Raw genomic sequence first — 26584 nt, 5'->3', positions numbered from 1 at the left:
AAAATAAATATTATTAATTATTGTTATAATATTTATATTGTTGGTTATGTCACGTAACACAGGATTATCTTCAGTAACAGGATAAGTAGTACGACATCCTTGAATTCGGGGTTAGTCAAACAGGATAGCACCGGATTAAACTGACGCACCTCTTTAGATTCTGCCGTTTTTGTTGGATTATCTTTTCATGTCGCGCGATTTTCATTTCCAACTTTTTCTCCGAATAAGGGTTTATCATTTCTGGCAGGATTAAGGTAAGGGAAATATGGCTTCGTTTGCAAATTTTATGTTTCTTTTGATGGTTTTGGATAAATCTTTTGAGCTCTTCGTTGTTGCATAAGTGATTTTACTATGTTATGCTTATGCAAAAATATATGTTTAGGTGCTTTTGAGTTTTTATACCATAAACTTAGGCTAATAGTAATAGATGAACCCTGTGTGAAAGTGAGATAACTAACCTTACACAAGAAGCTAGGTGTGAGAAAGAGACTGAATAGATCGACCGTGAAAGCGATTGAAACAATTTAGTGTCTATTAGTATCCTGTCAAATTGGACCACTTTTGAATTTTAGTGTTTTTATCGTAATTGTTCTGTGTTTTAACGGATATCAATTAATAATATAATGGTGTCGTGTTCTATGTTAGATTGTGTTGTTATCTACAGCAACAAACCAAACAGAGACACATTTCACAGGTAAATAGTCAAAGTCAAAGTCAAAAAAATCTTTATTGACTGTAAAACTTTATAAGTTATTTAGTGCAAGTCAGGATGAATTACAAAAGTTATAATAGCATTCAAATGAGTATAACAATATTCATTAACAAAATTTAGAACATTAATTACAACTATCTTTATCATTCAAATAATCTTTCACATTATAATAGGCCTTAGATGTTAATTTATTTTTTATGACACATTTAAATTTTTTAATAGGTAATATTTTAATTTCATTTGGGAGTTTAAGTATAATACTGATTCTTCTATACTACATTTGTGGTGCTTATTTTCATAGAACATATTTACTAAAATATTTTGTATTACATTTTATATACGCAGTTAATACTCTATATTATAAAGACTTTATTAATAAAAAAAAATATCAGTAGTGACAGCTTTACTATAAGTTTCCGTGTATTCTAAACACTGTTATTTTACCTCACTGTTCACAGTCGTTTATTTACGTTGAAATAAAACTAGTTCCATTCTATGTGAAGCGTTAAGTTCAACTTAGTACACAATAACATATTAATCAATATTACATTTCGTATTTTAATCTCAGTTTCATAACAGTTAATATAATTATGAAATTCATTACCCACAATCCAGTAGGTACCCAGATATAATTAATAATTAAGATACACAAAATTTATTGAAGTAGGCGTTACTTTGCGGAAATTCATAATTATCCAAATGTTTTAAGTTTTCTTAAGTGTTAATTCCGCCAATATTTGCCTTTAAATAATTTGACACGTGTTTCGCCTCTAATCTTTATCTAAATAAAATCTTTATTATTATTCTTATTATATGACATAATAGCATAAAATATCTTTTACGGCAACGTTCTACATGTTTTTTTGTAAGACGAAGTGACGAGGCGAGAAAATACTCAATACAGTGCAGTTCTGCTCCGGCTTTTTGAAAATTTGTATGGTTTCACATGCGCGTGAAACCTGTGTTCACTTGTAATTTCTTTTTTGCATTATATGCAGCATTACAACACATTGAAAGAATAAATAAAAAGAAAGTTTTATACAAAAAAGATATTATTGACATCATATTATTACACCCTTCCGAAATTGGCAGTGTCCCGGGGCACAAAATTTTTCAGATACACTAATACCAAGAGTGCCGTACGGCACACTATTCCCTCGCCAAGTTCTGACCGTTATTTTGTTTATGACATGGTTTATTTGTATGGTCTTATAGCTTCTTTCAATGGCTTTCTGGAACATTCACTCAAATCATCCTAATTATAAGCAATCTATTGATACACGTAAAATAATGCGCATTGACAGAACGCTGCGCGAGCGCCAAAATTACGTCGTTCTGCGCGATCAGAGTTTCCCGGAACACAAAGGATACACAACTACATAATGTGTTTTGGAAGGTCAATCTTCCTCACGCACAAAGCTATGTACGACTTTTTGACCTCACCGAGTCTGAAGAATTACACTTTAATATATTATTTAATCTTACCCACGATAAAGTTAATAAATAAGATATAATTTAATTTCAAAAATTATCTCTGATTGAGACATATATGTGAAAATATTTTTTGACTTTTACCTGCATACAATAGAACGTTAAGAATGTATATGTGGCAACGGTCCTGCGATTCCTCTGGTTTTGCAAGAGAATATGGACGACGGTGATCACTTGACATCAGGAGTAATAAAATAGTATAAATTTTTAAAAAAACTTTTTTATAGAAATAGTTCTAATAATTCCCTGGCGACACACCATATTGTACTTTTCTAAAAAAAAGAACTGCTCCATTTCAGCTGCTCTCACCCGCAGCATTAAGCCGTATAACATTTAACTGTGAAAACAGCTGAAGTAATCAAAGTTTTTTCAATACTGGTATCAAATTTACAACCGATAATTAGTACCCAAGATATTATAATTAAAATTTCATCTCAAAACATCATCAGTTACCATCACCAGTGGGAGCTATGAAGTGATCCCATATGGATTCCTTTTTTCTTATAGGGTTACAAAGCCAAAAAATTTACAAATTAATAAACTGAAGCAGTAATGTGTAAGCATTACTGTGTTTCTGTCTGAAGGGCGCCGTAGCTAGTGAAATTACTGGGCAAATGAGACTTAAAATCTTATGTCTCAAGCTGACGAGCGCATTTGGAGAGCCGCTCAGAATTATTGGGTTTTTCAATTCATTCATATCAATTACTATCAGCTGAACGTCCTGCTCGCCTCGTCCCTTATTTCATAAAAAATATCAGTAATTCAGGTAAACATTTTAAAATAAATTCTAAAGAATCATAACTACGAAACTCAAATCCAACAACCATTTGGGAATAATAATCATAGACGATAAAATTATAAATCTATTTTGCATCACAAGAGCCTAAATCACAAACATAAATCAAGTATAAACTCAAATTCAATCTAATAAGGGATAACCGACGAAATTTCCACGTTCCCATAATCGAATAAGGTTTTATGGAGTAGCAATCTCTTAAAGTGAACGATGCCTAAATCGCTCGTAATTTCAACGGTAATAAAATTTTTCCGCTCGCACTTCACTACACCTGTCACCAATGACGCCCAGTAAATGGTCGTGATGCCCATATTTTGTTATACCCGTCATTATGTTTTATATCTCCTATATTAAAAATATCTCGTAAAGCATCAGATTTTACAGATGAATTTTATGTCATTTAGCCTAGATTTAACAAGGAGGTTTGATATGGGAATTGGAAGTGATTTTAGTCAGCTTCAACTTGTATTTAATAATATTTCATTTTATTATGTTTTTATGTAAAAGGAGGGAAAACGATGGTACGGGTAACTTGTGGATGATAAATGACCACTAGAAGTTGGAGAAGTTTCATCAGTAATGCTTTCTTACTACAGATATATAAATCCAGTGTCCTGATGATTGTTCCCAGTGAACTCCTAAACTAACGGATTTTAATGTTAATTTATTCATGGAGTGCAGTTTACTCCAACTTGAGAGATTGGATGGTTTTTATTTCGATTTGGGACCCACAATTATTTTTATCAAATACTAGCTGACCCGACAGACGTTTTTCTGTATATAGAAAACAAAATAATGTTTTTATGAATTTGTCAATAATAGAAAATATATCCATACAAAACAATTATTGGAAATAAGAATAATTGCTTTAGATTGTAAATTTTCTCCCACAATGACAACAGCCACTTCGTCAATGGTGGATGAATTAAACCTCCTTGTGTGTTCACCGGCAGGTGTTTTGTCAGCTCGAATGACAACATTATTATGGCTGTTCGATGTGCACGAACTCTTTGCATTCTAAGCCTATGTACTCCATTGTCACTCTCAAACTTATGACTTATCAGTATACATAAAAATAATCTGATAGATATCTAACAACTGCAGTTAATCCACCAACTATAGTAATCTAAAATTAAGTTTATTTCTTACCTCCTGAGAAAGTTAGAAAGATATAAAAATTCTTATTAGTTCATTATTTTGAACTATGTTTTGAACGACGGGGGACACATTCATTCATTCATTCAGAGCATTTCATATTTATTCACCATTTAAACCTTCCCTGGACTTCCACGAATAATTCGAGACCAAAATTAGCCAAATCGGTCCAGCCATTCTGGAGTTTTAGCGAGACTAACGAACAGCAATTCATTTTATATAGATTCGTTTTGTATGGACATATTTTCTATGAGAGAATTTATTAACGCACGGTTTGACAGTTCTGCTGTGAAACGATTTCATTTTAACTACAGGGAGCATTTTTTACGAAATAATCCATGACGTAAACATTCTATACATAAATGTCATTGGAAATAATTCTTGATGTTATAAAATATTATTGACAAATTCATAAAGAACAATATTTTTTTATTATTATCTGCACAACGTCTGTTGGGTCAGCTATAACTTATAAATAAACGAATTTAATTTGTACTTAAATTTATGGACGATCCCACATTCGAACCCGCGTCTCTCGTAATCTCTTACCAATGGTAACAGCACTGGGACGTAGCCCGAGCTGGTAAGAGCGCTTGGACGTAACCGTAAGGCGCCGGTTCGATTTCCATATCGTTCATAAATTTTGGTACAAATTAAATTCCAACTAAAATCCCAGATTTGAGGGATCTCATAAAACATTTAAAAAAAAATATACTATACCGGCCTTAAAAATAAATTTGGCATAAAATTTATACCTAAGAATAAACCAAGAATGTGCTAAATGCTTACAAATAGACATTTTGCTTATAATTGTTTCATCGAATAATAAAGCGTCCGAACATAGGTATAACGTTTCCCGCGTTTATTTGCAAGGCTGCTTGACATTCGGAAAACTTCAGAATTATCATTTTATTGACCTTAGATAATTAATCCGTCTAGATAGAGTCTCTTGCAATACAACCGATAAAAACAGGCCAGGAATATTAGTTTAGTGTGCGTGACGAGCTACGTCTTACACTCGCGATTTGTATGACACTATTGTGTTAATGTGCGTGAATTGCTCAAAATTTTCACATCTGTCGTAGTCTATCTAGACGTATAAATCATCTAAGGCATTGACAGTATTGTCAGTATTCTTGGGGTATCATTTTGCACCAAGTTTATTTTTAAGGCCGTAAGTATACAAGGTATATTCTTACAAAATACGTTCAAACAGTTCACCAACTCGAGAAACTAAGTAAAGGTCATAGAATCTATAAAGCTCAATCTGATCTAAGCTACATTAGACATAATGGGTTAAATTAAGGCTCGGACAAGATTGAAAACGATTACCGGACGCGGTGCTGTTGATCGGTTTCTTGGTGACCTTTTGGCCTCTGCATTTCCGCTTAGCAGAACACACAAAATCATATTGATTTTCTGTCAGCTTATAAAAGTATTATAAAAACAAGTGGGTCCCCACTTTAGTCGCGTGATTTCGCAGTATTAAATAATACTGTTTGAAATAATTACCTTACTTATCTTTTTCTTTGTGAAGCAATTGGATTGAAAGTAGCACTATATGTAACGGGAAATTTCTATAAATAATGAATCACTCAAGTATAAGAAAATAATGAATGCAAATATAAATTGGCAAAAAAATGGCTAAGAATAAATGGAATTAAAAAAATTATGGGTATATAACCAACGAAAACTACTACGAAAAATTCCCATTCCTCTATGGATAAAAAGTTACATATATTGAGTTATTAGTGATGAATTATTTCGTATTTTATAATTAGTACCTTCATCTCCTTGGCAAAATTGATTCGAAAAGTAATTATAATTTTATTAATTTCTCGTAATATTCAAGCGTGCTTGTAGAAATTTGAAGTGGTAATATTATAAAATATGCATAAAGCGAACAACAATTTTGTGCTCGAGTGTACTTTCCGGTTCAAGTGTAGCTCAATATGAATTAAGGGAAAGTTTGCTTAGAGTTTCGTGTCACCACATCAAACCGTAGTGTAACTGACGGCATGAAATGAATTAAGCTTAGATTAATAATTATAAAAATGGTATGAATAATATAATTTTCTTTAGTATATTTATGATTTGATCAAACACTGTTTCTTCTCTATATCAATAACCAGTGCTGACCGAGCAAAAGTTTTTTTTTTTTTTATGGAATAGGAGAACAAACGAGCGTACGGTTCACCTGTTGTTAAGTGATCAACGCCACCCACAATCTCTTGCAACACCAGAGGAATCACAGGAGCGTTGCCGGCCTTTAAGGAAGGTGTACGCGCTTTTTTTGAAGGTACCTATGTCGTATCGTCCCGGAAACACCGCACAGTTATTTTGCCATATAAATTAAATATCCCGCCCCCGCTCATTCTATAAATTTTCATATGTAATGAAATGTCATTGACATAATGTCATAGAGGTTCCGGATAATTGATTACCAGCATGTAACAAGCATTCGTAGAAGGTTTTAGTAAAACCTTCTACGAATCACGCTTCGTAAGATTTATGGTATAAGTATTATTCCGATCGGCTTAGTAGTTTTCGCAGTATAAGCGAAGAAAAAAAACGGTTATCCATTACGTATAAGTGTTGGAGAAGCTACTTGGTAACAGAATGGCTCAAGCGGAATCGGATCGGAGCTGGAAATGCAGAATGTGTGCCAGCATATGCCGAGCATAAGCATTTTTGCATTTGATGTTTGAACTAGTTTTATTTTATATTTGTACTTTTTACATCGGCCGTGCCAGCATCTCTCAGAAAAGCGTCGACACGTCGAAATGCAGTCTCCGAACGGGGCCGACAATATCATACTATTGTCATCTATAATAATAATTTTACTTCAAGTCTGTTCTTAACTCTATTCGGGACTTTACCGGTACCTTTTCTGTACCAGGTCTTTTCATTTCACCGTATCCTACCAGTTTCATACTTTGATCTCCTACGATTGTTGTTATTTTTGATTGATACTCATGGGGGGTGGGGGGCTAAAAGAAGTTTTTCAGATTAATACTGGCAGCTGAATTTCACTTTTGGAAATTACTTCAAAATTCTCCACAGCTGCACGTGTCGCAAGAATTAGCCACTTTTCATCTGAATCCAATGAAATCTTTTTGATATGCTGGTGGTCCAGAATTCTGGGACAGGCTCGCTTGCTTACCATGACGTAGGGGCATCGATTCATTAAATCTGTTCTACCACATGTGATGTGGTTTTTGAAGAAATGGGAAATTTGGAATTAGAGGAAAAAGCTAGGATTCAACTTCATTCATCATTCAAACCGATCAGTATCACCTATGCAGTTTTGCACCACCACAAGAATTATATAAGTTTGGCTCACTTATAGGGTGATGCCCTGAAGATACCATGGAATAAAGTGTATTCCTCCATTTGTTTGCACTTGGAAGTCAAGTGCATTCAAATCTTCTTAGAAACGCAGGTGGGTAGTTAAAATTGCACTTTATCACGACAGTAAGATATTGCTGTATTGGAACAAAGGCTTCGGTGATCATTCTCCATAAAATGTCCCAAGATCATTTACAATTTTAACTCCAATTTCTACAACAAAAATTTGATGCAGGACGTTTCTAAGAAAAACTTTAGTATCTACAGAGATTTAAAAAATACCTACGATTCGGAACTCTTAAAATATTGCTTTTATGTTTCTAGGACATTTATCAGTAATTATGAAGTCTTTGCTATTCCATATTTAAATAAATAAAATAATGTGTTGCCAAAACTGATCGAAAAATAAATTACTTAATTCCTTGCAGTACGGTGTAATAGGCAGAACTTTAATACATAAATTACACGTGTATTTCAAACACTTGCGTAATGCTATTTTACACTACACCATACCACCTATGATAATAATATGACCTACGTGACAGTAAACTTATACTTTATAGGAACCCGTTGATGGAGTAATATATAGGGAGTATATTGTAAGAATCAGTTGAGAGATTTTATTGAATTTGAATGTATATACTTCATTTTTCATGCATTTATTGTGAAAATTATTTCTTATTATTGATTAACTTGTGAAAATTATTTCTTTTATTCGAAGCTACATTACGAAAAATTTCCAAAGCGAAGTTACTGTGTATACTTTTAAAAATACTGCCTAAAATTCATCCATGCAAAGATTTTAGAATTGTTTGATATTAAGTTGGTATATTTTATTCTGTGAGAGGCTATTAAAGAAGTATTAGCGAGAGTAAACTAAATATAAGCTCGGTTCTTAAGCAAACTTAAGAAAGCATAGATATGCAGTCATTTTTTATTTGTACTAGACCGTAACAGAATTATACTTGTTAATGCCGAGATAATAACGAGAAGGCCAATTGACTTCTATAAAGCTTAGGGTTCTCAGGTAGTTGAGACATTACTACTAATTCTAGGCGGTCGTTCCCCAGTACCAGCGTCTTCCATTTTCAACGTAGAGCGGCTTGAATCAGCGACGATCAAGTCATCTCCGATCAACTTGATTCTTTGGCGTTGCATAGAGGTGTGAGCTTTCCCTGAATCTGCTGTCTTATACAATATCAAAGCGACGGCTCAGAGGAGTTGTTTAAGTTGACACCGGTAGTCCAATTCCAGCACCGGATAATATCTCAAAATGCGGGCATTCTACAGCTACACGTTTTCCGAGAAACTTCTAGCCTCGCACAGCTACTCTGTGGAAATTATTACCAGTTTTCCCAATTCAATACGACTTAGAGACATTCAAGCTTAGAGTAAACCGCCGTAAGGCTGTAAATGCATCTCTTGACCTCTGGTGCTACGAATGACCATGAGTGGTTGATTCACATGGGCCTCTTGCCCGTTCTCCATTTTTAATAAATAAAAACATGAAAGTGCCTAGCAATTTACTAATGAAATTGTGATTCCTTGCTTACTCAGTCTTATTCAATAAATGAAATGCTGAGCGCGCCATTCAATCGTTTAAACCTTACATTTTTCACAAAAATAATTCATTCACTTAGACAAAAATTGGTACTCATGACCGTCAAAGATATGTTGTCTTACTATTTACCACATTTAATATTTTAAAACAAAACAAATCTTATAAGTATACTTACAATACTATAAATAGACCAGGAATGAAAATTTTTGAAATCAATAAAGTGAATAATAGGATTTTCATCCCATTGGAAAAGGAACAGAATATAACAAAAAAGAAAGGAAAAGATAAAATTGACACTGTAATTACTTGAAAAACGTAAGATTCCATGTTACATTCATAAACAAAAGAATTTGCAATCGAAATATGCTAATATATATATAACAACCAAATAAGTTAGTAAAGTTAATATTTAATAGCACATCTGCAATACTTTTAGAATTTAAATTGTAGAATCTTCTTTAAATTTTATGCGTAGATACCAATTTATTGATGATTTAAGATTTATTAAATACTTGAATGACCTACAATTCAAACCTGTTATTTAGTAGCAGCAAAAATAAATAAAAATATGCATTGCAATTAATCGAATATATTTTCAAATGTAAAAAGCGTAATGATTCACTGTTTATCTTTTATTTAACATTTATAAAAGGTTGTTCCCAACCGGCAACCCAAGCGCTGACAGTTACTTTAGCCTTATTGAGGCGCCTTAGAGAGAGATAGTATTTTAACACTCTCTGCGCCTCTTAACTCCACGGGCCTAGTGTCTCGATACCAAACGGCACAAAGATGTATTACTCACTGAGACCGACATATTTGCGACGTTTGCTGTCTTCGGCAGTCGAGGCAGTAGCCCAGGGGTGGGACAGACGCCTTAAAGTGACGTTTTCAGAAGACTGTAGTGCCATCTGTTAGTTGGCCCGAAAATGAAAGGTTTGTCAGCTGTCACTTGCTTTGAAACCTTTCAACTTTTTTTTTTATTTGTCTCACTGCCCACTGGTCATAAAATGGCGGCTACCTCTAGCGTTTGCGCATATATGTAGCTCTCGTGTTCCATTTTGCATATTTACACTACTAAATCTAATCTTTATGTTCTATGTTGTGGCAAAATTAAATAACTAACTACGCGCAATTTCAACATGGTAAAAAATTGCAATACCTACGTTAAAAAGTAGAGTTAGTTATTTAATTGCGTCACAACATTAAAAATGAATTTTATAATTTCGAGCTTATATATAGTTCTTTTCGGGGCCAATCTCCAGATGGCGCTAGTTTTCAAATAGACAGCTCACGATGCGTAGTCAGGGCTCTCTCATCCTTATATATTATTATACTCTTAGCAGTATCCCCAGCACCAACTGACGTAACTTAGACATGAGAGTGTCGTCCCAAGGTTTCCAAAGTACGTCAAATTGTTGTTATAATTTATGAATATTTCATAATAAAATACTTTAATGTTTATGAAACGCATACAGCACAAAGTTCATATTTCGTTTTTATCGTAATTGGAGTAAAAACAGCAGCTAACCATACTTTAGCACCCGCGGGATTCATTTTTATAACTAAATGCTTTAACTTTACCGCATTTATTAATTCATATTTGTTGCAGCAGTATTAAAAATGTAACTCTACAGTTTTTCATCTAATTAGAATAATGATAAAACAAAACTATTGTAATAATATTTTTACAATTACTTGTCATATTATTTATAAATTTCTTCTGTATAGATTTGTAATTAAATCTTATTGGCTGTAGTTTTTGTATCTAGCCAGTTTTATAGCATTAAAAAAGTGAAATTTCAAAAAAGAAACATATTATAAAGAGAAAAAATGATTAATAATTCCATTTTTTTTTCTTTCTGTCAAAATGAGTAAATCTAATGAAGAATTTTGGTACATTTTTAAATTTAACTATAAAAAAGTAAAAATGCAACGCAGGCCGCGAATAAAAATTGTAACTATCCAAATGATTTGAGTTTTCTTTAGTGCTCATTCCGCCAATATTTGTCTTTAAACAATTCGACACGTGTTTCGCCTCTACACGAGGCATTCTCAGGACATGTTGACTCACCAAAATCTTTGAGTCTCGTGCCAGTTTCGAAGAAAACTCAAAACATTTGAATAATTATGGATTTCCGCAAAGTAACGCCTACTTCAATAAATTTTCAAAAATTGTAACGTTTATCAACCTAACGCAGTATCAGTAAGAGCACAATGTAGATCAAGCATTTTCAAACCGGTAATTTTGATGTCTTTGTTCTATTCAATTCATTGTAAGCTCTCTTGGCGGATCAAGTTTGGTCTGGACTTCGAGGCATTAGAAAGAGAGGCAGTCGGGGCAAAGTTGGATAGAGACTGCAAAAACCAAAATTGAATGGAATTTTTTGGAGGAGTCTCCTCCAAAAAATTTACCCAAAAGGAGTCCATACAAACCAGGGATAATAACTTAACGATTAAGTAATCGTAATTTTTACATGGAATCAAATAAATCTTTATTTTAATTATAATTTTGACGTCGAAAATTTGCCCCGCTCTGGTCGCCCTGGTAGTAATAAAATGGACATATCAGTAATTTAAAGACGTAGCTGTGGAGTAGGGATGGAATAATCGACGTCGAAATAGTTTTGATCCATTTGAGAATCTAAGTACAGAAAGAAGCTTGATACTTGGTTGCCACTGGATTTTAATACTATACAATACGAATTTGAAAGGGAAGTAAAGTAAGAAAGTAAAGAGTTTGACTTAATAAATAGTCAGTTAATATTTATTAGTTGTACTTTTTTCCCCATATAATGATCGCCATCTCTGATCGTACGTCTAGACGTGTAATAGACTAGATAATACATCTACATTTAGAATCCGCTCAGGATTCTTGGAAAACTCTAATAATCTGAGCGGCACTACAATTCCGCTCGTCACCTTGAGACATAAGATTAATTGTAAGGTCTCATTTGCCCAGTAATTTTGCTAGCTACGGCGCCCTTCAGACCGAAACACAGTATAATGTTGGTTGTATCACATGTTTACACATTACTGCTTCACGGCAGAAATAGGCGCCGTTGTGGTACCCATAATCTAGCCAGCTTCCTGTGCAAAGGAGCCTACTACTGGTATGTACGATGGTCTATAACAGCTGTGAAAACGTTAAAAAAAATTGAGTCTAGAGTTAGCCTCTATTTTGAGTACAATAACACAAAGTGTCATACAAATCGCGAGTGTAGGACGTAGCTTGTTACGCACACTAAAGTATTAAACATGGCCTGTTTTTATCATTTGTCTAACTCGGAACTCTATCGTATAAATGATCAAAGATGTCTCTTCCCACGATGGCTGAAGGCTACTTCACGATACAGTATATTTCATACTGACAATTCGCCATTTCATCGCTATTGTCGTTTCGCTCACATCTATAGCGTTGTTTCACTCGAAAATAGTTTAAGAACTGCATCGCAACTGATGACGTATTCTTAGGCCAGTCACGTGACCCAACTGTCATGGGAAGAGAATACTAGGCGGAGTATATTACTATACCATGTCCTGAAGTATCATCAGTGTCATTGTCATCACCATAAGAGTATAACTTCTTGCGTGCATACATAAGTACACACACACTTTTTTTGTCGCGACCTCTTATCTCAGTCCATAATTTTAGGCAATGTTTCTGAAAAGTTGAAAAATTCATATTATTGTGCAGTACTAAAAAATAATAAACATTTATGACTCGATTCCGACTTCTGATTTTAAAAGTCCAGTATGGAAGGTCCAGTAAGGATTAACACAAATCATAACAACTATCGTAAACTACAAACTGTGCAAAATAAATCCCTTAAATCCATTTACCGGACTCACCCGCGTACAAATCTTAAACGACTTCATATAAAGAAAAACATCCCAACACTAGAACAACACAAACTAGAGGTATCTGAAAGTTTCTACAGAGGGCTACGCCGACTGAAGGAAGGAATAAACCCCGCCCTCCGGTCGTCTTGTAGTTGTATGTCACTCACAGAGTACTGTCTCAGCATAGAACGTTACAAACATGCATTACCACATCACAACTGGTTAGAGCTCACAGAACACACACACACACTCACACGCACACAGAGTTCTAGCTAGGTCTAAATCAATGTAAAACCAATATATTGTAAATTGCTTTAGTTGTACGTATTAAATATCGGCGAAAACTGGCCTCCTATTTCCTCTCCCTGCTTTCCTTTTCCGAGATTTATTATTTATTTATTGAATCTCTTTTATAATATATCCTGTCCTGCTACTGACTGATTATCGTTATTATGCTATCAGTATAAAAATTACACGTGGAAAAATTTATGCAAAAGAAAAAGCATTACTATAAACTTAAAATAATGCTCTTATAACCCTTAATATGCATTAAAATTAACTGTATGATATATGTTATCGTTAAAGTGGAATTTTAAAAGAAAAATTCGAGTAATTTCAATGTTGAATTCGTAGTGGAAAGTCTCGTATATGTAATGAGAAAAAGTTATGAAGACTGGTTATTACCGAGGCCACTAGAGCAAATAGGATAATTCCAGGGACATCTTTATATAATAAAATCAGATAATATCTAGGGTTGGCATATTAGAGTGCGTCTCAAAATTTCGAAGGGGTATCTTTGTCTCGTTGGATTTTTGGAATTTCTATGAAGGTTCAAATAAAAGTTTTTTTATGGAAATAAGGGCCGAGGCGTGCAGGACGTTCAGCTGATGGTAATTGATACGCCAAGCCCATTACAATGCAGTGCCGCTCAGGATTCTTGAAAAACCCAAAAATTTTCAACGACACCTCAATTGCGCGTTACCTTGACACATAAAATGTTAAGTCTGATTTGGCCAGTAATTTCACTCGCCACGGCGCCCTTCAGACCGAAACACAGTTACGTTTACACATTACTGCTTCACGGCAGAAAAAGGCGCAGTTGTGGTACCCATAATCTAGCCGGCATCCTGTGCAAAGGAGCCTCCCACTGTCCCACTGGTTTAAATTTGTCACAATTACCATATTGAGCGACTTAGACGAGTTAAATATGAATTTTGATTTCAATCGTAAACAGTTTTAGACATTATGAAATCATCAACTATTTGAACGATATTAAAAAAGAAATATCTTTTCAGTGTTAATTTTAGGACTTCACCTCGTTAAAGGTTTGTTAATAATTTGTAATTTAAAAGTGATATCCCTCACTTCTAGCATTAAATATAAATATACTCGAACGGTTGGCTCAATTGTACGTTCGGACGTAACCCGGGAGGCTAAATTTTGGTCACAAATTTTAATTTGCATAAAGGTTTTCTATAGAACTTCAGTAATGAAGTAAAGATATACGGTCTCATCTTCGTGATTGCCATTAATTAATATTTAATAGAATCAAATCATATCGAATCAATAATAGAAACCAAACAATAAGAACTATTTTTGGGCATTGTATATTTAATCTCAAAATATGATATCATTTGAGTAAAACATTGACAACCCTAGCCATATTCTGAAAGTCTATTTACCATTCAAAACGAAATTATTTTATTGTTTTCTCAAAGCAATAAGGAAAATAATTGAGGAAATTAATCTTGAAAGTTTAATGGAAACTGAGAAATGTAGCTAAGGAGAACTAGGAACTGACTTGGTTTGCTCCTTGAGAAGTTGTAGATCGTCTATTTGCGTCGATGTAGTTGTCTATGGATAGAGTTGCTCTTCTTATGAATTATTAAGCAAAAATTTTTCCAAATGATAGGCCAGTTATTAAGGATAGATAAATTTCCATAATATTAAACTGTTTCTCTATCGTACCAAATTGATTCTCTTGGCTTACTAATTTATTTATTCTAGTATGGGGTGTATTATTAAAACTATGAAACTAAGACTACTAAAAAATAACACAACGGAACTTAGCAGCAGTTGCAAAAAATTCTAAAAATAATTATTTTCTTTTTTAGTTGGGTTATTAAGGTGTGTTTTTCTGACTTTTATTTTATATCATTCTATATATTATATAGGTTGCTTTATAACTTCAAAAATAATTTATTTATTTATTTTAATTTAATTTTTTAAAGTGAAAACTTCTTTGTTATAGTTGTGATTTGAATATCGATGAAACGAAAAAGTGCGACAGTTAAAAGAGACCCACGCATAAGTTCATAACTTTAACGTGTAAGAAAATAGGATAGGAAGTTTAGTTCAGTGTTTTGGTACCAGGCGATCATAGTTGAAGAAGAGATGGTCTTATGTATGACGCGAGTATACCTTAATATATTCTGACACCATGCGCACGACGTATTACTACATAGAAATCAGGAGAACATAAATATGGTAGCGGTGATAGTAATGTCTTTCATAGCGGTTGAAATCATCCTAGCAACATGTACCAGGACTTCATATGCAGCTTAGAGGTTCATGCAAAATGCATGTTTCACTTCTGACATGTGTACTTTGTACGCACGCAATTTTTTATTACAATACTGCTTTACTTTCGCAGCACATTATAATATTATGACTATGTGTATCTACATAAGTATTTTATAGTGAATCTAGAAAATATATTCCCAAATATTTATAAGTACCCCAAGGAGTTTCAACCGAAAAGACAAACGTACCCCATAATTCCCAGAGCTGCTATATATTTTTATTACTCACTGCGGTATTTTTATCCAATTTCCTGAAACAAATTTTGGACGGACTATTTATCGTAATGGTCCAAGGTTACAAAGATTGTTTAATCCAACATCTTTATCGTTCACTTTAATATAAAATAAAAAGCAACTCTTAGCAATCTTAAACATAACAGTACTGATTGACAGGCCAACGTACCGATTTCTAAGATTTTGTGTTCAAAGTCAAGGTTAAATAAACTTTATTCAATCAAATCAAAAATATTTTTATTTCATAGGTAAATCATATTACACTTGAAATATGTAATTTTTTTTTCATACAGCTCTTTCGGAAGTCAGATTTCCTCAGAGAAGAATGAGCAAGAAACTCTATGGTTACTCTTTTCAAAAAAGATTAGGTTTTACAAGTTCTTATTTTTAATGCAATTTACAAATCGTTTCAATTACAATATATGCAAAGTGACGCAACAAAATTTATAATAATTATAAACACAAGAGTTATTGTGTACAGTAGATGCATCAATCCACACATACCGTAAATTAATTAAGGCAATATGCGAGCATTTTATTAAATAAAATAAATAAGTTTAATTTTAGGATAGTAGGAAAGGAAAAAAACCTGAAGCATACCTGGCATCCAATAAGGCTTAAACTAAGCGCTTTTGAATAGTCACTATAAATATTTATTTTAAATTACTGAATTTACTATATCTTCGGGAAAAGTTGAGCTCGTGAGAAGAACATACAAGAAACTCAACGGCCACTCTTTACAATCAAGTTCGTATGCAAAACTAGAAAACTATGTAAATCTTACAACTCAAAAAGTGGAATATCTAAGCAATGTGAAAGCCTTGGACTAGATTACGACCCTGAATATTTTATAGCAGTAGCAATGACGCAGTACTATGTATAAGAATATTGGTAGACTTGCTCTGTTTCTTCTCTGTCAGAGCACTATTTGCTGTCGAAGTGATTGTGGTTGCAGAGTTTTTTCCCCAGGCTTGTAAAAGACATTATTTACTTACTGGACAATTCTTAAATTTATTATTAAAACGTTAAATGGTTACCTAACATTGACATTGCATGAATTAAATTTATTCCTAGAAAAGATTCTGTATTTCCGCTAAACTATAATTAAAATTCTCTGTCGTGGACATACAGAACATACCGTTATCAAGTTTGTTCTCAAAGTACATTTTTAATCAACATAAAACAAACAAAATCCAAAGCATAAACAGAACACGAAAAATGTTCAAAATCTTGCTATCGGAAAACGGATTGATCGGATAGAGTTCTGTAAACTAAACCTCAATTTATTTTTCAATCGCCTCGCACAGTTTAGTGGTCTTTTTATAACCTCAAAACAAAATTCATAGCTGTGCATTGAAAATAGTTTTCATATTTCACTTCTGTAATAACATCTCTTGAGTTTCTAGTTTTCGTATTTTATATACTAGTAATTGTTTTCCACTCAATATTTCAAACGCTGCTTTTTCTTTATCATGGTATTATTTACTGTAAAAATAACTTTAGTTCTGTTAAAGTTAATGATTAATTAACTCTAGCTCTGATATTCATACATCAATCATTCATTCTCGCTATTTTCCAATTTAAAAATTTACAGACACAATGCGATTTGATACCTTTTAAGAAATAAATGAAATTTAACTCTTTAAATTGAAAAGGCATGAAATACATTTATTTTCTCAAAATTGATTCTGATTCTTTTTGTTAATCAAATCAAAATTCTCAATTAAATCGAAAGTAATAATTTTTGTCTCCATTTTAGATTGACGCCTATTCAACATAACAACGGCATACAGTACACACTTATATTATATTAAATAATGCGCAAATCACACGAAATGATCTTAAATAATCAGTTTAATGTTTTTTTAGAGAAGAACAAACGAACTTACAGATCACCCGATAGTTCATCACCTCATATATTTTCTTTGAATGTCAGTAATCACTGGATCGTGGCCGTCTTTTAGGAAAGTGCCCGCGCTATATAGTAGCCGCTATTTCACACCGGTGTCGAGTGGGGGAGTGGTATTTTTTCCGGGTGTGCCGGCCCAATTCGGTTGTGTCCGTGGGGACTCAACATGGCTCTACCAAACAACCAAAGTGTCATATTTTTCATACGCTAGTACACGATTAAGGCGTTTTAACGCATCTTTCTATAATAAAATAATAATGATAGGTTCCGGTCTTGTGCGTTTTATCTAGGTTCCTAAAATTCAAATTTCATGAAAAAAAAATTCAGTATAACCCTTCAAATATCTGCTTTCACCTGACCTTTGGCCGTTCATAACGTACTCAGAAATTCTAAAAGTAAAGAAAACATTGCAATAGATAACCTCGCGCATGGAATAGATATTCTATATGAAGAAGGTTTATTCACAAATTTGTAAGTAATACTCAAAAACACATATTCCTTGGAAGAAGTATTATATTAGAATTTCTACACACTATTTCTCGTTCAATGTTATCGCTTTCTCTTGCTTGTCATCAATAGGCGATATGCGGATGGGTTTTGAATGAAACAACATGCTTTTCGACTATGTTCGCGTTGACGACAGACAGGACCTATTAAAGGAGTATTCCTATATAACATTTCCATGTCTAACAGAGATGAGAAATTTTATGTTCAAGATGAAAGCAGCATCATTCAAATGTTGACAGTCTCTCTCGAACACCGGTTCCTACGTTGTACCTACAACGGTTATCCAGGGGATGTTGTTTTTCTCTTTCCATGAAGTGAGCCACTTTACCGTTTGTCCTGCTAATAAGAAAAAATAAATGGATAAGAAAAAAATTCCAAATTTGAAAAGTTTATCAGAACTAATTCTGTTTGTTGTTAAATGCATATAAAACGCTCATTACACAAAGTTCATATTTCGTTATTATCATCGAGCAAAAGAGCAGCTAACCATGCTTTAGCACCTGCGGGATTCATTTTTATAACTAAATGCCTTAACTCTACCGCATTCATTAATTCATATTTGCTGAACAGTTCATACAAATATTATATATTAATGTTTAACTAGTGACGATCCGCTCGTGTTTCGTGTGTCACAAATCTGATTTCCAATGTGGAAAATGTTAGAACCTGAATAACTTTTGATCCCAACCATCTAGCAATCCAAACTCAATGATTTCAAGCTTTTCTCATCAAGACCTTTCCAACGATATATTGAAGGTCTGTACCTATTGTGGTTACTGAGGAAAAAAATTTCCAACGCAGTCTTTTTGCTTTATATATTTAGATTTACCTTTACCTTTAGATTTGAAAAATAATGAAAATTAAACTAATAACCTTAAATCATTTATAGGTCTAGAGAGAGTCATACTCTCTCTAGACCTGTGAAAATACCTCTAGCTGTGAAAATTTGGAAAAAAAATAGAGATAGATAGAACTATCCTCTATATTTTGTTTGATTAACGCGAGTGTTACACTTTTAAATAAAACACTTTTAAAGGATTAAAACGCGTGTAATTGTACCTGTTTTTACATTAGATTTTTGCGTAAAAGTTACATTTTATTTTAGTTAACCCGACGTTTCAAGACCTTTCCAGATCTCGTTTTAACTCCCTTAACTTACATACTCCCCCTTAACAAATATATATGCCCTTAAAAAAACGTTACTTATACGCAAAAATCTATTGTAAAATCAGTTACAACTAGCCTCTATTTAGAGCAATTCACGCACACTAACACAATGTGTCATACAAATCGCGACAGTATTTAAGTAATAATTATTAAATCCAGTGTTTTTCGCGTGCGTAACAATAAATTTTTATTATTATTATTTAATTCCGGTTTAAACATTATGGCACGGGATTACCCCATGGTAAGATGAATTTATATCATCAGTAGGGAAATTTGAAGAGGATCGCATTAAAAAATTGAGGTGGAATAGTATTCGGTACTCAGGGGATGATTCCTCCTTGAGTTAAGGAGATCCAAGTTATAAGTACAAAGACATGACGAACAATAATATCTAAAATTGCAAAGACCCTCATCATATAACTGGCAGTATAATTGTGAAGTTTGTCGACAATATTGTAACGAGTGTAATCGATGTCTATTCGTATCTTAGTTTTTTATAAATAATAACTAAACCCTCATATTAAGTGAGAAAATACGCAGTGTGGTACTTTAGATAATTAAAAAAATATTCCGGTACGATCAACAGATGAATGTCCAGAAAAGATTATTTTTAAGGTTTTTATTTACTTTGTTAAACTGAATAATTGTTTATTGAAATTTATTCTATATACCTCACAGATGATTGGACTTGATATAAGTGCACTCATATTAACCTGTAACTACGATATAAATAAAAAAAAAATTGGAAAATGGTTGACTCTAAAGGCCATTCCTGCAACTTCCCGCTAATTCCATACCTACATAGGGCACACTAACGGCCTTACAAATAAAATTGGCAAAAAGTTATAACTAAGCATAAACCAAGAATATGTAAAATGTTTACAACTAGACATTTTGCTTACGAATGGTCTATTTGGACGTTTAACGTTTCCCGTGTTTATTTGCAAGGCTGCTTGTCATTTGGAAAGCTTCAGAATTATCATTGTATTTGACATTGTTGTCAACGATATTATAAACATTTTGCATATTCTTTGTTTATCATCAGTTATAACTTTTTACCAAGTTTATTTGTTAGGCCGTAAAAGTTTCGGAACTATTTGAATTTCGAATGATATATTTTTGAAACGTTGCGACCTTCTTTGAAATAAATAAAAACAATTGGCGGGAAATCATTTGTCAATTGTATTTTATCACACATGAAAATGGAATTAAGTTGAAAAGATTTTAGAGCGATGATTTTAAAAGTTCTCTCTCTCCGCAAGACTATGCCGCTCGCCTTCAAAATGCTTTTAGGAGAGAAGCACCTTGCTTGAGCACCGTGAGGCGATGGTTTGCTGAATTTGAGAGAGGTTTCTTTACATAACGAATTTCGTGAAGGTTCAACTGCCGTCAACGAAAATAATGTGGCTACTGTTAAGCGGATAATTGAAGAAAACCCGCGGATTACCTATAAGACAATTCGAGGACTATTGGGGATTGGTATGAGCGAAATTCAGATTTGAGAATTGAAAGTTCGGAAACTTTGCGACTACTTTACTTTGTAAAGCGGAGCAGAACCGGGCTCGCGTGGAATGATGCTCACAGATGCTAATGAAGTAATACTGTTTATGACATTGTCACAGGAGACAATCTCGAAATAAAAATAACTATCTTGTGAATGGGTGTTTGAAAATGAGAACAGGCCAACAAAAGTGAGGCAGGCGAGAAACGTTGGTAAAAAACTGATCGCATTTTTTTTCTCGGCCCCATCTGTACAATTCCCCTTGAAGATTAAGAAGAAAAGAGTGTTAATGTTAATATTCTACCATTTTTTTACCCAGGGTGTTAAAAAAAGTTCGCGAAAGACGACCAAAAAGCCGCGATTTCCTACATCATGACAACGCTTCTTCACACACGGCCAACAAAATTAAGTAATTTCTAGCTTCCGAAAAAGTACAACTTGTCACCCATCCTGCACATAGCCCCGCCCTAGCACCCTATGATTTCTGCAGTTTCACCAAAATCAAAGATTTGATGAGAGATTTCACTTTTACCAATTCCGAAGAGGCAGTGATAGCATTCAATCAGCACGTAGAAAACATGCCTTCAGATCTGTGGTCCTCCTGTTTTAAAATGGGTTCGGTCGCATGAAAAAATGTTTAAAATGTAAAGGAGAGTATTTTGTTGTTTTTTTAAGTTACGCAAAACTTTTAGTTTGACCTACGTATACGCTTCAAATTGTACTTATAGCGCGCGAGTAAAGTGGTAAATAGTAGAGGTCAGTGGGACGGATAGTGTAGTCTTAATAATAGAGTTCCCTTTGATAAAATTTCGGTGTCGGAACTCGAAAAATTAACCGTTTTAATGTTGAGGTCGTATGAAAAACTGTCATAAAAGGTATCAAGAGTGGTTATTACCTGGACCATTAAGGCAAATAGGATAATTTTAGAGACACTTTTATATAATAAAATCAGATAATATCTAGGGTTGGCACTTTAGGGTGTCATTTAGTAAACTCGAAAGCTCATTAAACTAGTCGGAATTTCTAATATTGACTTAAATTATTTCCCCTCAAATAAAACCTTATAATGAAAACAGTAAAACTTTCGGTCTTTAATCAAATAACTTAATGGAGGCTTAAAACATTGCTAATAGACTCTTGTTGAAAAATGGTATTCATGATCGCATTTTAGAGCTAAAACCCTCATTATCACTTCGATAAAGCTGACGTGAGTTATAAATTATAATATCTAGGACTCTTCTATAAACCTATTTTAAGCACAATAACAAAAAACATGGTCGAATTTGATCAGCTGTCTGGTATTCGACATTTTTTTTCGATGTCAGTCAGATCGTAGCTGCTAATTAGTTATCATTACCAAACAACAGACTAGGCTCGCTACTGAAAAGTTCGATTTTTGAATTTAGAACTTAATTCTACGTCGATTTTTGACAACTGACTAGCCATTGACATTGAAAGATGTCTATTTCCATAGACAGTTACTCGTTAAATCAGTTAAAATCATGTTTTTTTGGTACGAAATGGCAACCTTGTGTACTATAGAAACGTTATAGTTATCAGAGGTGTATCAAACGATTATGATTAAGGAATTTTATCGAGCATTCGAAAGGTTTAAAACACAATTTAAGTACATAAGTTTATACCTTTGATAAGCATTTTTTATGAACTAGTAGTTGCCTCAAAGGTTTTACCTCAATAAAATATTTAAGTAGGGATAACAGAGAGAGTTGTCATACTGAAACATGCAGGGCAAGGCTGTTAGCCATAAAATTGTCATAGTGACATCCCATTCTGCACGGACGCATGCCAAGAAAGGGAAGATATTAGTAGGATAAGGCCGATATCTGGAATTCGATTTTGTTTGACAAATTTATTACGTGTTTGTAGTATACTTGCACAAGCTAATGCGTAATGTCATCTAGAGAAATATCAATATCTCTAGAAAGAGAAGACGTCTCAACTTGATAGTTTGTAACACGAGGTATGGACAGCTGTAGTCAACTCACTTAATTTATGCTTAGCGTTTGTAGCAATAGCACGCATTTGAGGAATGGGTTTTGTTTTAATACTTCATGTACTATGTAGATTTTTAAGCGGCAAATCGCCCGTGCGATTTCGAATCAACTCGTCAAAATCGGCGAGCAGCTTTCCAGTCACCCGACCGGATCACGCAAGTTGTGATCGTTGTTGAAAGCTGCTCTTGGTAACTTCAACCAGCCGTCCATGCCACCGTTGCACATGAGGAATGACACCCTGGCCCATACGGCAAAAGAGAAAGCCGATCTCCTGTGCGCTCTTTTTGCCTCCAACTCAACTCTTGACGACAACGGAAAAACACCGCCGACCATCCCGGTGTCAGAGCTCTATGCCTGAAGTCTCTACTTCTTTAGACAGAAAACTGTTAGGCGAGCTCTGTTTTCATTGGACGACAGGGCGTCAAGCGTACGGGGTGCTAAGTGATCACTACCGCCCACATTCTCTTGCAACACCAGAGGAATCACAAGAGCGTTGCCGGCATTGAAGGAAGGTGTACGCGCTTATTTGAAGGTACCTATGTCGTATCGTCCCGGAAACACCGCACAAAGAAGTTCAGTCCATAGCTTTGTAGTACGTCGAAGAAAGCTCCTTGAAAACCGCACTGTGGAGGACCGCCACACATCCAGATGGTGGGAATGATATCCTAATTATGTATTGTATAAAACATACATGTTATTTCAGCTCACAAAAACTAACTTTAATTTGACTTACTTGTGTAAGAGTAAGCCGTGTAACATTGAGTGTAAAATTATATATACGATGATTTTTTAATGAAAATAAGGGACGAGACGAGCAGCACGTTCAGCTGATGGTAATTGATACAGTACCAGTCCATTATAATGCAGTGCCGCTCAGGATTCTTGTAAAACGCCTAAAATTCTGAGCGGCACTACAATTGCTCTCGTCACCTTGAGACGTAAGATGTTAGTCTCATTTGCTCAGTAATTTCACTAACTATGGCGGCCTTTAGACCGAAACACAGTAATGTTTACACATGTTCGCGTTTACAAATAACTTCACGGCAGAAATAGGCGCCGTTGTGGTACCTATAATTTAGCCGGCTGTGCCAAGGAGCCTCCCACTGGTAATATGAATTTGTGAATTGACCTAAAGGAGTGGCAATGTGTTTCTTGTTGCTCCTTCTCATTAAAACTCAACTTTTTCCGAAGTGATGGTAAATGAAAAAAGAAAAGAAAACTTTCGACACTTATAAGTGTCATCCTTTACTTTACATCGTTTTTGAGGTGTTAGTCTGTTAATGGACACTTGACCAACGTGAGATAAGTGACGGTGATCATTCAAATGTTTTCATAATAAGCTTGTGTAGAACTAAAGAATTCATCACAACAGATAAATCCGAAGGATACCACATGCGTGTATCAAAGTCAAAAAGTCAAAAATATTTTATTGACATAAAATCAAAAGATTGCTCGTCAACGTCAATCACAAAAAATACAATTCGGATACATACATATTAATTATACAAAAGTTTAAACATATACATATTTTTAAAATAAAGCAATCCAGTAAAACAATACAAGGCTGAACGATAAAATCCATAAAAAAAACAACTATAATACTCTTCAATTCCATATTGTAATATCGTTTACGTGATCTTCAATAATGTAATAAGCCTTCAATATAAGTCTCCGATTAATAAAAGATTTAAGTATATTTATTGATAATTCAGATACATTTTTTGGTAATTTATTGTAAAATTTAAAACCATCGCATGCAAAAGATTTTTTTATTTTACAGAGCCTAGTAGCGGGCGCTATAAGCTTGTAGTTATTTCTAGTGTTCAAATTATGTTTGCCGCTTATTTTATTTTATAAATTATAATGTACGTGCAGGAGATTGCTATAAATATATTGGCCGTACATGGTTATAATAAAAATAACATTCAATTTTTCCCTTAGAGATTCTCGTGGTCTCATTTGGTATATGGCACGTACAGCTGTTTTTTGAAGTATGAAGATATTATTTACTTCCGTTGCACTACCCCATAGTATAATTCCCTTATTTTATTATCGTGTTGACAACCCTGAATGTCTATTTAACATTCAAACCCAAAGTCTTTCATTGTTTCCTCTAAGCAATAAGGAAAATAATTGAGTAAATTAATCCTGAAAGTTTAATGGAAACTGAGAAATGTAGCTCTCGGGAGAACTAGGAGTTGGCATGATTTATTCCGGGCGTCTATTTGTGTCGATTCGATTTCTAGGTACAGTTTTTATACCTTTGTTTATTTTAAAAAAAATAAGGTCTTTCTTAATAGATACACTGACTCGGATGATATAATTGTTTTTTGTATACGGCTTTTATAGGAGTTTTCATTCAGGTTGATTATAAATTATTATAATTAACTGACACTAAAAAGTAAGAAAAAAACTACGTTTAAAAAAACCAACTTCAAAAACTGAAAAGTATTAAATAACGAAAATTTTTATTTAATACACCTCTTATGCAAACCTTTACCTTTAATATTCATAACTATTATTTGTATGTGCTACCGCACCTACAGTATATTAAAAGCAAAAGTATCGTCCTGTGTCAATAATTTATACTGTTCTTTTACTAGTTCTCAGAGTCCATAGACCAAAAGGATCTTATAAAATAAACTGTTCTGTGATCTTAAGCCTTAAAACAAAGCCGTAATTGTCAGAGCTGCTATTTACTGTAATGTAAACATTGCGGTGTTTTTATCCAATTTTCTGAAACGAGTTTTTCTTTTACTGTAACAAATAAGATTCTTTAGGTTAAGTTAGTTTAGTTTAATTTATGTTAAGCAACTAGAAGTAATTATATAGATCTAAGGTGTAAAGGTATTTAGTTTTACAAATTTTAATAACCTTAATTAACAGGCGATACGGGACTCGAACCCACGCCTCAATGGATACGCTCCACCGCTTTAACCACTTAACCAATAAACCGACTGGCGCATGAAAGATAAGTCCCGGTATTTTTGATCAACTCTCCTCTTGTGTCGCCATCTTAACGGTCTACTTTAGTTGGGAAGGAGAGAAGTAGCATAAAAATAGCAAAGTTTAATGCTTATCCTTGATACATGCCATATAGATCGCACGCCAAGTATAGAAGCCGATATTACTCGGTGAATATTTCAGCTTGCATTGCTTTAACTAGGCTTGAAGTTTATTGACCATAAAATAAATGTTAATGTATTTTAAACTACCTCTTGCTACATGCGAATTTCGTATATACATAAATATTATAATCCGAGCATTCCAAATATGACATCAAAGTCCTATAATAAGTAATAAGAAACCCATTTTATCTTTTACAGTATTAAATTTTACTTCAACACAAAATGTACCCCAAACTAGGCCAGCTAAGAACCCTGCCTCGTAACATCATTCATTAAGCATATACCTTGAGTGCCTTAGACAGATAAGAAGCAATGACTATGTTGAAATGTAAATATAATTAAATCATTAATCACCGCACTAAACACTAATATGATTTGCATGGAAATGAAGTTGCTTCGTGTAGTTTCTATGGCAAAATGAGCATTAATTTTGCGAAACAAGTTTCACTATTTTCAATATTTGGTTATATTTCATGGTTTGTTATACAAATGCTGAGTCTACTTAACCAATCAGAGAAGAAGAAGAGAAGTTAGAAGAGATGCGGACAGATCAGTGGGAGGAGAGAAAGGAAGGCAGAAATGTTCAAGCACTATGTCTGTTTCAGTTTGATGGCGAGGCCAAATGTAATTTTAGGTTT

This window comes from Leptidea sinapis, chromosome 11 (assembly GCF_905404315.1).
Source record: "Leptidea sinapis chromosome 11, ilLepSina1.1, whole genome shotgun sequence".
Classification (NCBI taxonomy): Eukaryota; Metazoa; Arthropoda; class Insecta; order Lepidoptera; family Pieridae; genus Leptidea; species Leptidea sinapis.
The sequence above is the reverse complement of the archived record's forward strand: the minus strand, read 5'-3'. Positions refer to the sequence as shown.